General features: G+C 38.4%; 1 protein-coding gene across 8 annotated transcripts in view; it reads right to left on the reverse strand.

The window, feature by feature from the left end:
• Positions 1-10,333, reverse strand: part of PEX2 (peroxisomal biogenesis factor 2) — a 58,955-nt gene extending 48,622 nt beyond the window's left edge. For 7 of the 8 annotated variants that reach the window (XR_008957719.1, XR_008957718.1, XM_044382734.3 and 4 more), the window contains exons 1-2: positions 5,879-10,333; positions 3,501-3,531 (exon numbers count right to left, since the gene is read on the reverse strand). The gene's annotated coding sequence lies outside the window, so the exon portion shown is untranslated. The remainder of the gene's footprint in view (positions 1-3,500; positions 3,532-5,878) is intronic. The other variant, XM_044382736.3, reaches the window with a different exon arrangement.
• Positions 10,334-21,419: the final 11,086 nt, after the last annotated feature.

The following is a 21,419-nucleotide window of genomic DNA, read 5'->3' on the forward strand; positions in this document are numbered from 1 at the left end:
TATAAATCTATCCTTATGTAACTCATCCTTTCTTTTTATGCTTTCCATTCCCCCAAATAAACTGTCATCTATATCACATTCCAAAACCAAAACAAATGACTGTATCTCACTAAAGAAGGAAGAATTTTCAAAATGTATTTCAGAGCTTTTACTGAGTATAGTACAAATTATGAATGAATATATTTTATTTAAAACATGTTATTGACAGAAATCTATCAATAATAATGTGAGTATTGTCAAGGGTCTGTCAATATTAATGTAATTATGATTAAGGGGATAACATAGATTTTTAGCTATAATACCAAGTAACATCTCCTACATTGCTGCTATCAATATACACATTATTATTGACCTGTTTCGAGACTCTCAGTACTAGATGTATTACCATTAGGCATATTTGTCAATGTATGCTGCCTACAAAAACTCTACATTTAAATTTACAGTCCTGTAAACTTTGTCAGCAGAAACCTGTGATTCCCAAGTATTCTCTAAGGTATCAAACCCATATGTGCACCCACTGCCAGGCTATCTTTTTTCAGATCCACAATAATCAACCAAATTTTAGTATGACAATGTTGCTGCCACACTATCCTGAGGGTTCAAGTAATCAAAATGGATGAGACAATATATGCATTTTTTCTTTTTAGGTTTGAAAAAATTTTAAACTAATGTTTCCTATTATGAGGTTATGTGAATAAAGTTCTATAACTGGAGATCTTAAGCTTTGAACTACACCCTACTATTTTATTTCCTTTGTGTAGTCAGATAGATTTACTGTCCATTGTATTGAAATCAATACTAATAAATGGGACATGCTTCAAAGAGGGATTTAACAGGACACCGATTCCCAGAACACATTTCAAACATGAGCAAAAGAGAAAAAGCTATGACTGAGACCCATTAGGACACTGTGACCTCTGGCACTGTGAATAGGCCTAGAAATCAACAACTAGAAGTTCAAATCCCACTTCTGCCACAGGCTGCTAAATGACTTGTCACTACTCTTTTGTTCTACTCTTTCATCAAATATAAACCAAGTTTCAATAGTTTATAGATATCCAATGTTGTAAGTCCCAACTGTGCTCTTTTGAATACAGACAAGACATGTGAAATTTTAAAATTCTGTGGTGGACGCTAGACTTCTAAATTACTCCTAACTTAAATGTAATCCTCATCAAATCCAAATAGGATTTTTCTTTTTGGGACTGGTAGTGAGTGAGTACACAACAAAATGTTTCTAGGATAAACTTCAAAATCGCATAAATTGCTCAAAAAGATGAACATGGATCAACGACAAGTAACTTAACCTAGCACACGGGAAATATAGATATATTTTTTAATTTGGAGAGAAAAGGGAACTCAAATCAAATACTACAATCATTAAGATTATAAATAGTCTTATACAATTGAGTACGCTCCCTATTTCATTTACTTATTTAAGATACTTATTCAAGTATTTAAAACTAACATCACCGTTTCCCTCTGTTTTTTTTTAAACCTTAAAACAGAATTTCCAATACCTTGGCCTAGTTTTACAAAAAGAAAAGCATGGCACTCATAATCTTTTCTTTCAGAAAGTTGATACTTGAGTCTTTAAGAGAGAAAGCATGTCGTGAAAATAAAGAGCAGATGTTTGAGTGAATATGGGGAAAGAGAGTTAAACTGGTTCTGATTAGTTCTGTATCTTAGACCAGGTTCACCAACAGGCTGTGTGACTCTGGACAAGTCATTTTCCCACACTATACTCTCTAGCAGTTAAAAGATATAAAAATAAATTTCAAAAAATCAACTGCAAAAGTCTACCTATCTAGAATTCTTATAAGAACTATTTTAGGAAACTTTGGAAGAGGAAGAAAAAAGTAAAAGAACAGCCATTTCCAACTGCAGAAATGATAAGTGTGAAAAAGGCTAGAGGAAGTGGAGAAATCAGAACAGAACACATGAGACAGAGACACAATCACAGAAAAAAACAGCAAAGCATCTATAGACAATACCCACCAACTTAAGAGTTTACGACTGTAGTAAATATATACTACTTACCAGTTATCAAGTGTTAACAAGGGACTATCATAGCTAAGTATCCTTTGCAAAATCAAATATTAAATCATTTAATCCTTACTAATATTATGAAAGAGGTTCTTTTATCATTTATGTTTTAAAACAAGGAAACTGAAGCACAGAGAGATTAACTGACTTGTGTAAAATCACACAACTAGGAGTGGCAGAGTCATGCTCCAAACTAGTGTTCTTGACTAACAAACAAGGTGGTGATGGGCCTAAAAGATGAACATAAACACTTAAGGAGGACACCACAGGACGTGCAAATGGGGCTATTTTAAAAGGCTAAATGTTAAGAGATTAAGAGTATAGGCATGAACTACAGCAAAAATTACAATCCAAGGATGAACAAACAAGAGCCATATGAAACACATGAAGCTACTAGATCTTTAAGTACTCTACGAATTTAGAAAAGGAATCTAGACCTCAGAAGAGAATTTTAAATGACTTGCAAATTATTGGCAAACCTGTTTAATTGCATATTTTAGGGCATTCAAGACAACATGGAGGGACGCCTGGGTGACTCAGTTGGGTAAGCCTCTGCCTTCAGCTCAGCTCATGATCCCAGGACCCTGGGATCTGAGTCCCGCATCTGGCTCCTTGCTCAGTGGGGAGCCTGCTTCTCCCTCTGCCTGCTGCTCCCCCTGTTTGCACTCACTCTCTCTCTCTCTGACAAATAAATAAATAAATCTTTAAAAAAAAGAGAGAGAGAGACAACATGGAAATATATCCACAAAGGAACAGAGGTATTAGCAATGGGCAAGAAGGAAGTACCATGTGATACATTACTATGTGTGAGGCATTATGTTTTGTTCACACTCTTTATCTCATTTAATCCTCATAACACAGTAAAGACTATCATGTCCATTTTAAGAAGACAAAAGTTAGGCTTGAGAAGATTAACAACCTGTTTAAGGTCAGACTGATAATCAGTAAATTCTGGTAAACAGCAGAGAAACTGTGGGACACCCAAAGGAAGTTAGTAAGTAGTATGGAAATGTGGTAAACTTGGAACAAATTCAATCCCGCAGAGCTCAAAGCAAATTTTTTTCCCTCAAGATCATTCACAAGACCAGACTGCCAGTCAAGCTCCCAGGACTGTAAATGGGGAAAAAAGCAAAGGAATGTGGGAAAGTTGCCCATGTTGCCTGGGATGCATCTTGTGTACCTTCTCTCTCCCTGACTCTATACTTGTCAGAGAACCGTTCAAAGAGACTGAATGTCCAATCTGAACAAAGGGAATATCTGGGTGAAAAAATGAGGTGTGAACATTCATTTCAGTGTTATGAATACATACTATATGCAAGGTAGAGGCAATGCCCATTCACCTAACACTAGAAGGGAACAGTTATGCAGAATCAAAACAGAATTACTCTACAGCTCTTCGGGTTTTTGACTTAATAGTAAGAAGACAACGTAACTTGGATGAAATTTTATCTCACCTTATTGACAGGCAGTTAAGAAGGGAGAGGTCTGAAAAAAAAAAAAAGAAAACATATTAAACAGAATAAAAAGCAATATAGAAAGGGCATTTTGATTGTATAGATGGTAAAAGACTGAAAATAAGTTGACTAATAGTGCGCAATGGGAAGGACGAGAGTGTTAGACATCCTCTTCCCTGCTTCCACTTCCATGGAGAGCAATCACAGTGCTGGCATTTGCAGTGCCAGGATTACATGGGGCAAATGGAGCAGTACAGAGCTTTTCTCCAGAGGTTTCTTCCACATTCCAAAGGAACTGAAGAGGAACATGGAATGTTTAGAAACTGCTGTCATTTCACAGGAAGGAGGTAAAGGGGGCATCCAATTTGCTTAGAGGTTGCCCAAGATAATCAAGGGAGGAAAAAAAGGAGCAAGTGATTCAGAGCAGAACTTTTGTCCAGAAATAAAGATTGTGCATATGGCATACATTTTCCTCGTGCTACAGGAACCTGAGCACAGTGAAGTGCAAAAGAGAGAAAGAGACTTTAAAATTACCTGATGTGCGAGGAAACCATGCAGTTAAGACTTAAAATGCAAATTTACTAGTAATGTGATGTTGGGCAAGACTGTCAATGTCTTTAAGATTCAGTTACAGAATATGTAAAATGGAAAATATCTGCCCTCCCTATTGCAAAGATTATTATAAGCTTCGAAAATAAGCAAAAATTTTATGGCTAAAATACCAGGGTAGGAGGAAGAGAGAAAAATAAAGAATTATGATTCTCATCACAAAGAAATTTGAAGTTTGTATTTATTAAACAAATGAAACAATATAGACTTGTTTGTGTCTTTTAGTCATGACTTAATAATGAATGTATCTTTTACTATTAAAAAAACTACTCATCGAATGAATGCACACTGGATACAAATGTGTAATTTGAAACAGAGTCATAATGCCAGAGGTAAACACAGATAATCTAGTCTAAGATATGGATTTAAATTTAACAGAAACACTATTTTTCAGACAGAACACATAAAATAGCTGCTCTTGTAAAATACGGCTGAGTGTCTGTTTGCTTTGTCTCTCCCCTATGTAGCTCCAGGAAATTTCCATAGAAATTCTTCTTCAGAACAGATTTAAAACCACAGATTGAATGCTACCCCTAATTTCTAAAAATGAAGAGAATAAGGCCACGAGGTAGGGCCGGTCAAAGGAAACCAGAGTCAGGACTAGCACTCAATTCTCTTCGCTTAGTCTAATATTCTCTTTACTATGTCCCGTTACTTCCATTTTCTTCTTTTTTTTTTAAAGGAAAAAAATATATATAATAAATAAAATAAATAAATAATAAGTATAAAGGTACATATATGGATGTTTTCTTTTTTTTTTTTTTTTTTCACTTTTTAAATAATTCCATTGTCTCTCTTCTTTCCAGTCCCTTTCTGGCTCAAATCATTCAACTCTAATGTTTCTGGATACAAGTAATTGATAATATGGGCAGATCTAAGAGAAGATAAAGTGGAAAAAAAAAAGTCAGCCATCCCAAGTTTATTTTGTTCAGGTTTAACTAAAAATAACACATTGGGGAAGGTGTTTAGACAGCGAATTGTGGTGTGGATAAAGTCTCAAACTTCCTGTAATTGCCTGAAATTGTTAAAGTAAAAAATTCTCAAGGGGCATCACAGAATACCAGAACAAGTTAGATGTGGACGTTCAACAACTTGGTCTCGGGAAAAGCCCTTTCACTAAATGTGGTATTTTTGGAAAATGGGACCTAAAGAAATAAGAAACGACTTTTAATTTAAAGCACCAGAAGAAAAATGTCAATTATTCTCACACTCTCGGTTATCAGAAATCAATATTAAATGTTAACAAACTCATCGCAAGCAATTACGTATGAACAATTTCAACAGCTCTTCCTCCCGAAGAAAATTAAAACTGCTTCTAAGTTCACAGGCTTTCAAAAATGTTAGAAACTTAAGCATCCTCTATTTTTGTACCAAATATAACACTTTATATGAGCCACCCGATATTAGTTTGGACACTGCATACTTTTTAAGCCATTCTTAAAAAGTAAATCTCACCACCGACAAGTGCGCGGAAAAGATTTTGAAGTGTTTAAAAAGTCATCTCGTGGAAGGCAAAGGAACTCAAGTTTAGCTGTGTTTGACTTTTTTCTTCTAATGGTGTGACACTAAGACTATTTTTAGGCGCTCGGGCCTACTTCACTGCCTTTCCCAAATCAGACTTTGATTTGCTTCTTCCAGGAAAACAGGAAGCCAATAAACCGGGAAACTCAAGGTAAGGGCGACAGCGACAACGTCGTGAAACTCCACGCCCTCCCAGCTGTAAGCAAGACCTCAGGTTTTCACTCCGGCTCTCTCGGGCAGACACTGACCTTAGGAGTCTGCGAAACGCCCCCGTTCCACGTAACTTTCTCTGAGACATTCTCTGGGAAGCTTGGCTTCTCCTAGCAGAACCTGGATTACCCAGGCTTCCGGAACTCGCCGGCTTCCGGAGCGACGCAGGACCCGGAAGTGTCTGAGAAAAAAGGGGAAATTAAACCAAGAAGAACTAAGCTTTCGAGCGCGGCGGAAGGCCCGGGAGGGCCGAGCAACAGGGAACGCCGGAGAACCGAAGGGCCGAAGGGCCGAAGAGCCGAAGAGGATTCCCGCGCACGGTGATTGGTCGGTCGGCCACTCTGAGGAAAGCGTATCTGATTGGCAGGCCAGTCGCGAACCCGTCAGTCCCAGGTCGGGGCCGAGCGTGAAGAGGCCTCGGTGTGAAGAGGCCGCGGGGAAGCCCGGGCTCTCTGAGGGCAGGATTTTCCCTGCCCTCGGACGGCGCGGCGTGCGGCGGGACAAGCGCCGCCGAGTGGCAGCGGGGCGTCTCCGCAGCTCCCGGGCTCCTGGCTCTCCCAGGGTGGAGGGCTCGCAGCGGGATGGCCTCTTGGGGGAGGAGAGCCCTGGGCGAGGGGGGAGCTTCGGGGCAGGGGCCGTTTTGCTGCGCGTGCGTGTCGAGGGTGGGTAGCTTGTTGACTTCTGCAGGCTTAGGAAGGCGGGTAGCCCCGTCCGTGAGCGGTCCGCCCTGCACAGCCTCGGCCAGAGAGGCCTTGCTGGTCGGCTGGACGCGCTCGTACCGTGGGGGGGGGGGGGTGGGGGGGGTGGGGGGGGGTGAGCACCTGGGAGCAGCAGGATCCATGTGAATCACCCAGGAACAATTAGAAATACGGACAGCCAGGTCGCCCAGCCCTGGGTAACTGAGTCTGAATTTCTAGGACTGGGGCCTGAGGGAAGTTATTTTTTGAGAGTTCTCCAGGCAATTATGTGTGGCTGCATGAATTGTCACTGCCTACTGCTTCTGTAGTATGGACGGCAGTGACTTGGCTGGAGAGTTTGCTCTAAGCTTTGAAAAGAGGTAGGTAAACCTTCCTGCACATAGTAGGTCTTAAGAACGTTTTAGTTGTCGCCTCACCGCCTTCTTCTCCCCAGGAGCGCACAGTCCTACCACCGCTGTATTGTTACGTGTTCCAGAGCGTATCCTGTAGAAGCAGTATTACAAGACAGCTTTTATTTTTAAATATTTTTTCTGTGGAACAGAATTCATATTCTGTTAACCAGAATATGAAACATTATGGATAAAATAACATTTATTAATGAATCTTAATACTGTTCAAATTCATTTTTACATCAAAGGTGTACAATTTAACATTGACACCTGCAATTTTGTTGTCTTCCACGTATTAAGGAGATCTTGGTAAAAGCAGCCCTAAGAAGGATGATGTTGATGGTTTCCCGAACTAGTTAACAAAAAAGTCCTTGCCAGCACATGAACCAACAGTACAGATGAGACAGAGTAGTAGCTACAAGTTAATAGGGTGTATAGTTCGCTTAAGCACAGGAGGGGGGGGGGTTTCTAGAGCCGCAGTTGGTCCATATAGTAGCTCCTAGACACCTGAAATGTGGGTAGGCCAAACTGAGATTTAAGTAAAATTCACACTGGATTTCTACAGGTACAGTATGGAAAAGAAAGAATGTAAACTAGTTCATTTTATATTGATGACATGTTGAAATGGGAATGTTTTTGAAAATTTAAACTTAGAATGTGGCTCATGTTACATTTATGTTGAATGGTGCTGTTCTGGAGGGTAAGAAAATCTTTTTGAATAAGACCAAGGCTTTCATTTAGTAATTGTGAAGGCAGCCATGTTGTACTTCTTAAGTAGGCCAGCAGATAATACTTGCTTCATTTAATTTTTATGGAAGTGGGAAAAAGCACCCCAAAAAGAGTAACAGAGGTCATTTTCAGAAAGCAAGTTCTAATTTATGGAACCTTATGTATGCCACATGAACATCACAGTAGCTGTTGATAATAATAAATGTACCAAGCTAGCAAGATATTTGTCTTATGTTTAATGAATCTGATTAAGAACATAAAACATGTAGAACATTTAAGATTTTGGTTAAAAATAAGCTCCAACTTTTATCATTTAACCTCTTGATATAGTATACCTCTTTAGTTTTCCACTGAGCTAATAAGCTGAAATTTCAGGGAAGCTTTACTTCCAATTTTCTATACTTAATTTAAAAATATATTTGTTTTTCATTCCTTTATTTAACTTTTTTCCCTTTATTTAAGACTGCTGGGGGCCAAGAGTATTGCTAAGCAGTGTAGATAAAAAGGTGAACACCCAGACATGGCCCTTACTCTCTTGGACCTAATGAGTACCAATTCAGAGACAGTGGAAAAGTAGATAACCACAGCATGGTGTATTTGGCCTTTGAGTGTTTTACCTCTGTAAATGCAACATGTTAATGTTTAAACCTAAAATTTATAAATTTCTGTCAACATGATAATGAAGAGTCTTATTAGGACTTGGCTATGGGCTTAAAATATACTAGTAAAAAATCAAAGTATAATTAACTCATCCATTAATTATGAGAACTTAAGAAAAAAATAGAGTATTTCCTTAAATATAAAGAAAAGATTAAAAGAATTATAATAGCATCTTATTTATGATACTTTCTTCTAGCCTTTCAGCAAATTTTAGGTTCTAAGGAATTCAATAATAGAAATGTAAAGGAGACATTGATTTATGCCCCTAACATAGTTTAATGTTGCTGACTTTAAAAAGTTAAATCCATTTTAGCATATTACATAGCTCTTAAATCAATATATTTGAGTCTTTAAGGAAAAAGTTAAACATAGATCTTATATTAGTTTACTACTGTTGCTGTAACAAATTACCATGAAGTTAGCAGCTCAAAACGACACCAGTGTATTCTCACACAGTTCTGTAGTCAGAAGTCCAACTCTGATCTCACTGGGCCAAAATCAAGGTGTCCATAGGTCTGTGTTTCTTTCTACAGGGTGTAGGGAAGAGTTTGGTTTTTTTGTTTATTCAGGTTGATGGAGTTCAGTTCCTTGCTGTGGTAGTATTGGTTCCATGTTAGCTCATCAGCTGAGGGCATGTCCCCAACTTCTACAAGCCATCCATATTCCTTGGGTTGTGGCCCTCTCTCTTCCTCTTCAAAGCCAGCACTGCTGGGTTGAGAGCCTCTCATGATTTCTCTTAACCTTTACTTCAGTTGTTTTCTCTCTAATTGCAGTCCTTTAAGAATCTAATTAGATTGGGCCTACCTAGGTAATTTGGGACAATCTCTCCATCTCAAGGTCCACAGCCTTAACCACATCTGCCAAGTCCCTTTTGCCATGGTAAGGTAGCATATTTACAGGTTCCAGGGATAAAGGCATGGGCATTTTTAGGGGCCATTATTTTGTCTACTGCAGATCTCAACTGGGGCCATGTGGTATATACAGCATTTCTTACCAGTATTCTCAGTACTTCAGGATAGAATAATGTTAATAATAACAGGTAAATATTATTGGATGCGTAATATGTTCTAGACACTATTCTAAACTCTTTTTCTGCATTTATTTGTTTAGTCCTTGGAAATGCCTTAGGAGACAAGCACTATTATTATCCCCATTTATAGATAGGAAAACAGAGAGCGGGGAAGTCTCTTGCCTAACTTCACGTGGCTAGTAAGTGGCGAAATGAGGATTGGAACCTACACAGTCTGGTTCTAGAGCCTCTGCGTGGTCTGAACCACAACATAGTAAAAATTATTTCTGAATGTCTAGATTTACTAAACATGGTTAGTGATACAGGTACGAGTTCAGGATTTGGTGTCACAATGTCTGGATTCAAATTCAAACTTTACTAGTTACTAGATGACCCTGGACAAGTTACTCAGCCTCTCTGGGTCTCACTTAACAATAAACTGAATTAATAATAACACTTGAGGATTAAATGAGGCCCTATATGTACAATACTTAGAACAGTGTCTCCACAAAGTAAGCTATTGCTAGCTATAATTATTGGTGACAATTCAACATTTTAAAAACAGTAGTTAATTGTAAAAAGAAATGTTTCCTTTAGATAATTTCAGTCTCTTCATAAAATAAGATTTTTTAAAAAATATAATTAAAAAGAAATTTTTAATTAAAATTTTTCTTTTAATATACCACAATGCTATCTCCTTTCTCAGATACCGATTTCTCCCCACTCCAGTATATCCGTCTTTCTAGCACTGTTACTTTCTAGTGTTATCTGATTTTACGCTGTAAGCACTTCGTCCAGTCTCTACTTACCCAGGTTAATGTCCAAATGACTTAGAAGGGCAACAGGACACAAAATCCAAATACTCACTCTCACCATCTGTCAGCCTAGTGTTTACACAGCCATTGTTGCTAACTTCTCACTGTTCTCTTTTGCTCTTATTCCTTGAGGGAGACCCATGGCGTATCCTGGGTCCCTGGCCACAATGCATTCTAATATCACTCCAGATCCCACCCTCTCTTCTAATAATCTCTGCTACCATTGCCTTATTTCAAGCTCTCATCATCTTTGTACTTTAAATCATTTCCTGGCAAATCTGTGGCCTTCAGCCTTACTGCCCTTCAGGTTTAATCTCTTCCCTGCTCACCAGAGTGATCTTTCTAAAGTACTAAACTCATGTTATTCTGTTACTGTCTTTCTTCAAACCCTTCAGTGTCTCCCCCACACCCCAGTTCCTACAAACATTATTCCTTTTTCTATATCTGTTAACACAGGTTAGGTGCTTCTACTGTAGCATTTAAGGCATCACATTGTTTGTTTAAGCACTAGTCTTTCCTTCTAAATCATGAACTCATGGATAGGGAACAAGAGATGGTTTTGGGGGAGCCTGAGTGGCTCAGTAGGTTGGGTGTAAGACTCTTGGTTTTGGCTCAGGTCATGATCTCAGGGTCCTGGGGTTGAGCCTTGTGTGGGGCTCTGCACTCAGTGCAGAGTCTTCTTGTCTCCCTCCCCCTCCGCACCCCCTCACGTTCCTAAAAAAGAGATGGTTTTGCTTGAATGAATTTATTATGTTATTTTGTCATTATCTATTTACCTGTCTGTCTCTTGTCACTTAAGCTGTGAATTCTTGAAGGGGAGGCTCATTGCTTTATTCGTTTCTTTTTACTTCTATGCCCAAGACAGAGGAGGTGCTTAGTAATTGTTGAATGGATTCTAAAAAGGAAAATAACTCAGAAAACATACAATTGAAAAAATTCTGCTTAAGCCTAAAACAGTATATAAAGCAACTTACCAGGAATATATAAGGTTACGATTTTAGAAGAAGCATAACTGGTGTTTAAAATCATGGACTGGAGCCAGAGTACCTAGCTTTGAATTCTGACTCTGCCACTTACTGCATATGCACTCTTGGGCAAGCGAATGAAGCCTGTACCTTCTTTGTCTGTAAAACAGGGATGGCAATAGTAACCATCTCTTAGGGTTAACAGATCAAATGAGTTAATGTTTCTAAAGTGACTATAATAGTGTCTACCACATAGTAAATATTCTAGAAGTGTTTGCTAAGTGAAAACACAATAGTTAATAGTCTCATTGCTTTTGATGATAGGTAATATCTTTATAATACAGTGATTAAAAAAAAATAGCCCAGAGTTTTGTGATTGTGATATTTAGAGATTTTTAACTTTCAATGATTTTTAATATCTTACATTATACAATGACCATGTATATTCATTGAACATTTAAAGAGTACTGTGTATGATTCCTCTCATGAGTAAGTTACATATTTTCTCTTTGTATTATTTTTCTATGACCCACATAATATAACAAATTACTACAAACCTATGACTTAAAATAACATACATTTATTATTTTATGGTTCTGTGGATCAAAAGTCCAACGCTAATCTCACCAGGCTAAGATCAAGTTGTCAGTAGAGTTTCATTCCTCTCTTGAGACTTTCAGGTATAATCCATTTTCTTATCTTTTCCAGCTTCTAGGAGGTGTCCACATTCCTTGGCTAGTGGTCCCTTTTCTCCATCTTCAAAGCGAGCAATGTTGTGTATCTCTGACCAATCTGTAATCACACCTCTTTCTCTGACTACAGACAGGGAAGGCTGTCTGTTTTTAAGGATTCCTATGATAAGAATAAGGTCCACATGGATAATCTAGGGCAATGTCCCATCTCAAGGTCCTTAACTTAATTACATCTGCAAAGCCCTGTTTGCCGTGTAATTTATTCAGGGGTCCTGGGGGGGTTCAGGTAAGGGCACTTTTAGGGGACCATTATTCTGCGTACCACACACTTGTACTGTAAAATGAATTACTGCTAAAAGGTACATAAGTTGTGCTTTTTGAACATGGAAACAGTATTAACTGAAATGTGAACAGTTGTGTCAGTATCATTTATCATTTATTCCTCTTGTGGTTGGTGGAAGTGGTATCTGCCTAGGATAGTGTTAAGGTACTGCAGGGCTCACTGATCAATGTTTTTGTTTTTAAGGACTTTTATTAAGGAGGGGAAAATAAGCTCATATATTTGAGTATCTGTTAGGGACTAAGCACTCTACAGTGAATTTCAGATACACCAGTCCTATTTAATTTCTACATAACTTTATAACATGTGGTAGGCCACCTAAAGATGACCCTCAATGATCCCACCACTACTATTCTATGACCTTATGTAATCTTGTCCCTTTGAGTGTGCACTGGACCTGTTGACAATCCCAATAAAATGGACCATGACAGTAGCAATAGGATATTATTTCTGGGATTAGGTTACAGAAGACAGTGACCCCTCTTGCTTATACTATCTCTGTTTCCCTTTTACTAGCTTGTTTTGATGAATCAAGCTACAATGTGGTATGTTGCGTTATAGAGAGGCCAACATGTCAAGTAACTGAGGGTGACCTCCAGCCAATAGGCAGGAAGTAACCAAGGCCCTTGGTCCAATAGCTTGTGGGTAACTGAATCCTACCAACAACCAGAGCATGAAATTAGAAGTGGACCTTCTTTAATAGAGCCTTGAGATTATAGCAGCCCCAATGAACACCCTGATTGCAGCCTTGTGAGAGATCCAGAGCCAGAGAACACTGCTAAGCCACCCCCCAGTTTCCTGACCTGTAGGAATTTGTTATGCATCAATAAATAACTAATATTAAGATATCAATACTGTTTTTTTAAAAGATTTGATTTATTTAACAGAGATAGAGACAGCCAGCTAGAGAGGGAACACAAGCAGGGGGAGTGGGAGAGGAAGAAACAGGCTCATAGCAGAGGAGCGTGATTGGGGCTCGATCCCCTAACGCCGGGATCACGCTCTGAGCTGAAGGCAGACGCTTAACAACTGCACCACCCAGGCACCCCAAGATATTAATACTGTTTTAGTACAGATGAGGAAAAAAGAATTGACATGATAAGGCAACTTTGCAGCTCTCCCAGTTGTTAGTGAATTAATGATGATGATAGCAATAAAATTAGAATTGATAGTAGCTTACATTTATTGAGTACTTACTAGATGTTAGGCATCTTTCAAATCATTTTACGTATATCATCTTAGGTTATTACATCAATTCTATGAGATAGGTACTATAATTATCTCATTTTATAAATAATGAGATTGGCACATGGGGAGGTTAAAGGACATTCCTAAGATCCCCAGTTAGTCAACATAATGGTAGGATGTGAACCCAGGTTGTATGACTTTAGAGTTTTCACTCTTAATCACTATAGTATAGATCTTCCTCAGCTTACAATACAGTTCTGTTCCGATAAAACCATTTTAAGTTGAAATTATCCTAAGTCAAAGATGCATTTAACACACTTAACCTACCTATCATCATAGCTTCTCCTAGCCTGCCTTAAACGTGCTCGGAACATTTATGTTAGCTCACAGTTGGGCAAAATCATCCAACACAAAGCCTATTTTATAATGAAGTGTGGATATCTCATATAATTTATTGAATACTGTATTGAAAGTGAATAACAGAATGGTTGGGTGGGCACTGAATGGTCACAAACATGATGACTATTTACCCTCATGATTGCCTGTCTGACTGGGAGCTATGGCTTGCTGCCACTGCCCAGCATCATGAGAGAAGACTGTACTTTGTATTACTAGCCCAGGAAAAGATCAAAATTAAAAATTTGAAATATGGTTTCTACTGAATGTTCATTGCTTTTGCATCATCATAAAGTGAAAAAATCTCAAGTTAAACTATCATAGGTCAGGGACTGTTTGTCAATTGTTCCTTCAAGATGTGTGTTATAAGGCAAAAGGATGCGGGTGTAGAAGGAAGAAAGGGAAAGGCTCCAAAAGTTTACCAGCAGCGAGGTTAATCCTGATCAGAGTATTAGGGAATGCTAGAGTGTTAGGGAGCCATCTGATCTGACTCCCGAAGGTTGGGTAGGATTTAGGCTTGCGGCTGTTAGAGGAAGGAATATATAAGATGAGCAAAAGAGGTAGAAAAGCATGAGACAGATGAGAAAACACCACCTCACCGTGTCTGGAGCTGGGGCAGGATGAAGAAGAGTGGGAGATAAAATTAGAAGGGTAATTTGGAGCCTGGTTACAGTTACGTAAAAGATTATGAGTAATTTTTATAAAAAAATTGATCCTGGAGTTTTTTTGACTAGTAGTTTAAATCAATTACTTTTTAGTTTAAACTATACAACAGAACTATTAGATAATATACTAGTGAATTTGAAATATGGAGAAACTGATTATATGGATTGTATGAAAATATGAAATTTAGTTCCAGTGAAATGCAAAAGAAAAATAAGAATGCACATGGAACATTTTGTGTGATTAAATTTCTTAGATGTATTCAGTTTGTATTTAATTAAAGTAAAATGGCATGAATATCAAAATTTGCAAGCCTTTTTATTTCCTTGTAAAAACAATACTATTAGTGGTTACACTCAAAGCACATTAAGTATTTCACTAAAAATAGGGCATGGAGAAATAAAAAAAAGTCATTATGATTGTGTTCTCAATTACCTGGGAGTGGACCTTAAAAACACTACTATGGAAGAAAGTCATATAAAGCAGGGCTGAAAACATTATCCTCTCTTTTTCTCAAAACATCATTCAAATTCACTAGATGGAAATTTAATTTTGTGAGATGTCTGTGCTGTTCAAATTTGTTTATGGTGTGAGCTTTCAATTTAGACAATTTATCATTACTTGGAGAGAAACTTTTTCTCTTAAGCCAGATTGAGTTTCCTTTCCAGGGAATAGATGAATCCAGGAAAAATGTTTCCATAGCTCATACCTAGCCAAAAGCAGTGGCCATGGAGGAACGGACTGCTCATTAAATAATGACAAAAGGAAAATATGTGTTCTCTTTTCCCATAGTCTCTCCGTGTCCTTGACATGTCTCACAACTCTCCAGTCCATAGATTCAAGCAGATTACATTTTGATTCTTAAATTTTGGGGCTGAACTTCTGTTTCACAACAGTATTAAGCAGGTGATTGCAAATATGAAATACATAGAAAGGCCTGACTTTGATTTGTGTCTGACAGTTGTGTGACCTTTGGATAGTCTCTTAACTGTCATGAGCCTCAGTTTCTTAATCTCTCATCTGTTTGACATGTCCTCTAAGATTTCTTTTTGTTTTAATGAATTAGGATTCTAAAGGATTATTCTGTATGACTGCAGTTTCAAGCCAATTCTGCACTTAAACATGTGGGCCTCTACGCTGTCTCCATGTATTTTTTGAAGCTATCTTTTCTATGTCTGCAAGTTTTCCATAATAATATAATTACATCCATAAGAGGCTAAGTCCTAACTTCTTAGCCTTGCCCCAATTTGGCTCCTGTTCTTGTTATTTTTGATCTCATAATTTAGGGGAGAATACTCCCTCCACCTCTCAGGCAGACAAATTCTGTAGCAGCCCTAGAGGAATAAGCCTGAAGTCATTTCCTTATAAAATCTCTCCCTTTTCTGTGTGTATTTAAGTATTTATACTGTATATCTTACTGCTATAACAGAGGAAGTTAGAGAAGAGAAAAAAAAATATGGCAATTACTCAACCTGACACCATTAAACTTTGCAACCTCAGCATCCAATGCATTGCTTCATTCCCAGCCCAACTCCCAACGCTGGAGGATTGCAGTGACTCTGAGAGGCAGGGAATTTCTTCAAAAAGAAGCCTTGGAAACCATGATAAGGTGTTTCAAACAAGAGCTATTGACTCATTACATCAGAGGCTCAGGACCAGTCTGCAGTCAATATTCTTGTGTGCCTCCAAAATATAGGAAGTAGAATAAAGATTTATATAGGTACATGGGGATTTCACATGACCTCTAAACAGTCTGGGAAGCATCCGGAAGTCCTGATTCTCTTGAGTTTCTGAATTAGTGCATTGTTTCTCCTGTGACTTATTTTAGAAGGATCTAATAACTAAACATTGCTCCTGATTATCTCTGGGTCATAGAATCCCCTGAAAGTTGGATAAGACAATGCTGTCAGGTTAAAAGAGGGGGCCCTGGAGTTAAGGAGACTTGATGGCTTGTGTTTACCTTCTCTGTTGAGCTGAGTGCCCTTGGGAAAATGATAGAACTCCTCAGGGTCTTAGTACTGCATGTGAAAATGAAGAGTATGGGCTGGATAAGTTTTGAGAACCTTTCCAGTTCTAAATTTATACCATCCTAAGAGTAAGCTGCCACTTGCCTATAGATACTTCGGATTAGACCCAGATACTGAGGTGAGTGAATGTCAAAGGGTAGAGTGCTTAGCTTGGCTTTGACATTTTCCAGAGTTGTAGAGGCACAGCTTTAATCCACTTTGATTCCAGAAACTTCTGAGGAGAAAAGTAGCACTGAGAATTGACAAGCAAGTTAGGCCTGCTATTGCTATACCATCTCTAAGTGCTTTGTTTCATAGTATTCGACTTACAGAGATTTAATAACTTCACAGTGTTCTTTTTAGCCATTATTATAGAAAGATAGTATAAAATCTCTGATTTCTATATTCCTTTCAAATTCTATCATTTTAGAATTATCTTCGTTAGAAAATCCTACTAAGTTTCACTAATCCAATGACAATGAAACAATATTTTTATTTCTTGTATGACATTATATTAATCACTTTGGAAGGATATAAACACTTATGAGAAAGTGCTTGTATACTAGGAGAGGAGAAAAACACAAAGAAATGAAAATGTGAACAACAATAAAAGAATCAAAATGCCCAGGACATTTTGCAGGAGAATGGAATTAACCTAAAAGGAAAAAATGCATGCTTTCATTTTTTAAAAAAATAATTTTTGTGAGTACTTTCTTAAAGATTATTTTACTTAGAATCAGGTTGAAATCTTTCTTTTCCGAGCATGCAAAGCTCTCTTTAAAGATAAATGTTGCAGTGGTATTTTTAATTATTGAGGCTGGGCACTTGTTTCCTCCTTACATTCACATACTTCCAAAGGGATTTGGAACATGGAAGAGTTCCATAGCTGTTTAGAGAAATGGGAACTTAGGTCTCTCTAATTACAAACATTACTTCCCAGTTGTAGCTAAGTTCAGGCTCTAATCTCTGTAGTACTGAACCTTCCAAGTTGTGTTACATCAATATAATGTATGATCTGTGTGTTCTGGAACATCCAAACATTGGTGAGTCTCTAGGATACATGAAGGCCAGTTTGTCTCAGCTAGCTTTGCTGTGAGTTCTTTTTTTCTATGTGGTTAGTGAATTACCAAATAAACATTTAACTTAGGAAATAACATTTCCTTAATTTCTCCTCCTTCCCAAGAAATTGTAGCTCCAACACCATGCAGCAATAGTGCAGTCAGCATCTCTACAGGTTGACTACCTGAAGTAGTGCATGAGTAGTGTTACTCACAAGCTTAAGGTGACCAGAAACTGCTCATTTGGTGGTAATCATGATGGATTTCTGCTCACCTACCAAAATCTTATACCATATTTGAGTATGTTTAAGCAGTATTAGTGAAGGAAAATATTTCTTTTTTTTTTTTTTAAAAACAACTTTTTTTTTTTTTTTAAGATTTTATTTATTTATTCAACAGAGATAGAGACAGCCAGCGAGAGAGGGAACACAAGCAGGGGGAGCGGGAGAGAAAGAAGCAGACTCATAGCAGAAGAGCCCGATGTGGGGCTCGATCCCATAACGCTAGGATCACGCCCTGAGCCGAAGGCAGACGCTTTAACCGCTGTGCCACCCAGGCGCCCCAGTAAAATATTTCTAAGATATAATTTTAAAAAATAATGCTAACCTATAATATAATACTAATTTATCATAAAGTGTAGGTGGCTCATATTTCTGCTTAAGGTAAGGCTATTTCCCTCTATTTTGTGAAATAATATTAATGGCTAATATTTATATAGTATTTATATTTATATTTAATTTATATTTATATATACTACTATAAATATTTATCATATTTATAGTACCAGACTCTATGACAAGTGTTTTATATATATTAGCTCACTTAATATTCCCAACTTTGTGTAGTAGATGTTATAATCACAATCCCATTTTACAGATGAAAAAAATGAGGCACAGAGATTAAGTAAATTGCCCCTGATTGTAAAGGCAACAGGTCAGAAGTCACACTTCCAATTCTGGCTTGTGTGTTCTTAATTACTATGACATGCTTCCTCCCAACAGATCAACCTGCACATTAGCTTCCCTTATTTTGAGGCTGGGGGCCACATTCTTGGACTTGAGCACCTGCAGCCAGAACCTGCTTTTCACTTAATCACTCAATAATAAATAAGTAAGCTGGGGAGAAGCTGAATAACTAGCTGGTGACCAGGGCTGGCTACCTAATTTGCAGAGCTCAGTTCAAAATGAAAATATGGGGCATCTTGTTCAAAAAGTAGAGAAAAAAAGTATTATTAAAGGTACTAAAATAAAAGGCTTTTCCTTTCCTTCATACTCTCTCGTCATGGTATTTTTATCTAAGTAAAGGAAAAATAAAGTTTAAATTATTAACATTAATTTTGCCATTTATCTTTGTATTGTGCAATGTCTATTTTAAATGCAAATAGAAGAGCATTTGACTTATATGTGGAATCACCAAAATTGTAGCTTATATCTGAATATCTTTTTTTTCCTTATCAGAACAGTGGAAACTGCACAAAATTAACTCAACTGTTTTTATGTCACTTCTTGACATACACATATTTTACTAACACTTTCTACCTCTGACTTACTGATGAGTAAGGGAGGACTGAAAGGAGAGGGAAATGTGGGTTGCCCTGTTTTTCCTTTGCTTCTGTGTCATCATTTTTAATATAAAGTAGTTCACTAACACAGGGAGCTAATGTGAGTAAGAAAGAATGTAATATAGTTTCTTGGTTGTTCATATTTCTTAAAACACCATTGTTTTCTCTCTGTGTTTGAAGCAATTCTGGTTGGAACAGAAGGCATAGCATCTTGGAACTATTGGTGTTCTTGCTTTTACTCAGTTGTAGACATAACACACTGTGCACTTGATTTGAGTATCTCTAAACTTCAGTTTATTATGGGTACCCTGGAATTCTGTGTTCACAGACCTCATGAGCACACATCTAGATTGGGAGGTAAGAAACAAAACAGGCTGCCATGCATTTTGCTTTATCTCCTCTGCTCACGTGTATGCTCCATTGTCCCACTGGACTTTACTTACAAAACAAGTTCAAATATGAAATTATTGAGAATTTCAGGATGGGACTAGAAGAGCCCTTCTGAGTGCAAGACATGCCTATGAAGCAGGCTTTGCTTTGGGCCATTAGATGAGATGGAAGCTGGACTAAATTGAAATCATTCTTCCAATCAGCCACAAACATCCCAAATGTTGTACTAAAGACACAAGTCACTGGCGTAGGAGGGTTAGGTATGGCCACAGGTGACCAAAACAAGGCAGCCAAGCCTACAAAGACAGTGGAGGGGCACCTGTGTGGCTCAGTCAGTTAAGCATCTGACTCTTGGTTTCAGTTCAGGTCATGATCTCATGGGTCATGAGATTGAGCCCTGCATCAGGCTCCCTGCCCAGTGGGGAAGTTTGCTTGAAGATTCTCTCTTGCTCTGTCCCTCCCCTCATTTGTATGTACTTGTTCTTTCTTTCTTTCTTTCTTTCTCTCTCTCTCTCTCTCTCTCTCTCACACACACACACACACACACATAAATAAATCTTAAAAAAAAAGGCAGTGGAGTTGGCTGGCTACTGCTGTATCAAAATGAGGCTATGGAGAATAAGGATAATGGAAGTTCGCCTGCTATTTTCTTAATGGTTAATGACTAAATGTGAAAACTAGGGAGCTTGGGTGGTTTTCACATATTTAAATGCAGGTAGAGTCAAATGGCAGGGAGCAGAGCTAATTGTGGGAGTTTCAGAGTTTCAGAGATGTTGGACACTCAGCCAAGGCAGATCTGTTAGGGGAGACTCAGACGCTTAGTAGGGAAAACTTGGGGATCCCGAGAAGTGGTACAGAGATCTCTGGATGTCCCTGAGGATGCTGACTCTACAGTCCCTCTGGACCCTCTAGTTGTGTGACGGTGACCATCCTTCCCTTCCATTGAAAGGGTTGGCACTTCAGCTGTGCTGGAAGATGCCGCAGAAGCCTCTTCTTGCACCCCGTTCAGATTTACCCTCATCACCGCTCCTGATTGCCGGACCAATAAGTAGGGATGGGATTCTTTAAGGGTGCATGGTCAAGGGGCCAGAATGTAAGTCTGAATAAACAAGGGTATATTAACTTGGGGCACTTTCTTTGGAAATAAGGATGACCACTATAGCCAAGACTCTAGGCATAGGAAAATGTGCTACTGTGGTGGCTCTTTACAACCTTAGAAAAATAATGGCCAACTCTCAGTAAGTTAGAAATGCCTGAGTTGCCTTGGCAGATGGCAGAGAAAGGGGCAGAAGTGCTTTAAAGTGGGCATGGTGAGTGGATATTATGCAAGGCCAGAAAATCCACAATGAGATTATATCCCATGAGTGGGTTGAGAGGACAGACCATTCACCAAAGTCATCAGGAATGTGCTGGTGAGAGAGATATAGGCCAGTAATGATGCTAGGTGGTCACAGAGCTGTGCTCATTTCATGAATTGATGTCCTGTGGGACCCATCAGTAGTAGAGGCCAGGTGGTGGTGCTTAACCACCAGAAGCCAGGAGGCCACAATTATTTTAAAATCTGGCAAGGTCACCAGGAGTTGCATAGATGGTAAATAAAGCATGTGTCCCCAGGGGCAAATAGTGCTGCCTAACATCAATAAGTAACAAAGAGAGAAAGAGGGAGAAAGGGAAAGGGAGAGGGAGAAGGAGGGGGGTGGAGAGAAAAGAGAATGATAGAAGAGAAGAGGCTGAGAATAGTCCTGCACAATAAGAAACTAAGATCTCTTGCTCAGTTCTCAGAGACAGTCAATTTTCAGGTCTGGAACCCACTGACTAAAGAAGTGTCTAGGTCCCTAAGAGGAAGGGCTCTTCAACCTAAGGGGAAGTATATACCATGACAATTATCCTATCCTTCCCCAAAGAGACTTAAACAGTCATTTATTTGGGTAAGAGTACACTGGGGAAAGGGGAATAACAAGCATTATGAGGACTACTGCACTCAGAGTCTAAGTTGATATTGACAACCAGAGACCAACAT

Source organism: Ursus arctos, unplaced genomic scaffold (assembly GCF_023065955.2).
Source record: "Ursus arctos isolate Adak ecotype North America unplaced genomic scaffold, UrsArc2.0 scaffold_6, whole genome shotgun sequence".
Lineage (NCBI taxonomy): Eukaryota > Metazoa > Chordata > Mammalia > Carnivora > Ursidae > Ursus > Ursus arctos.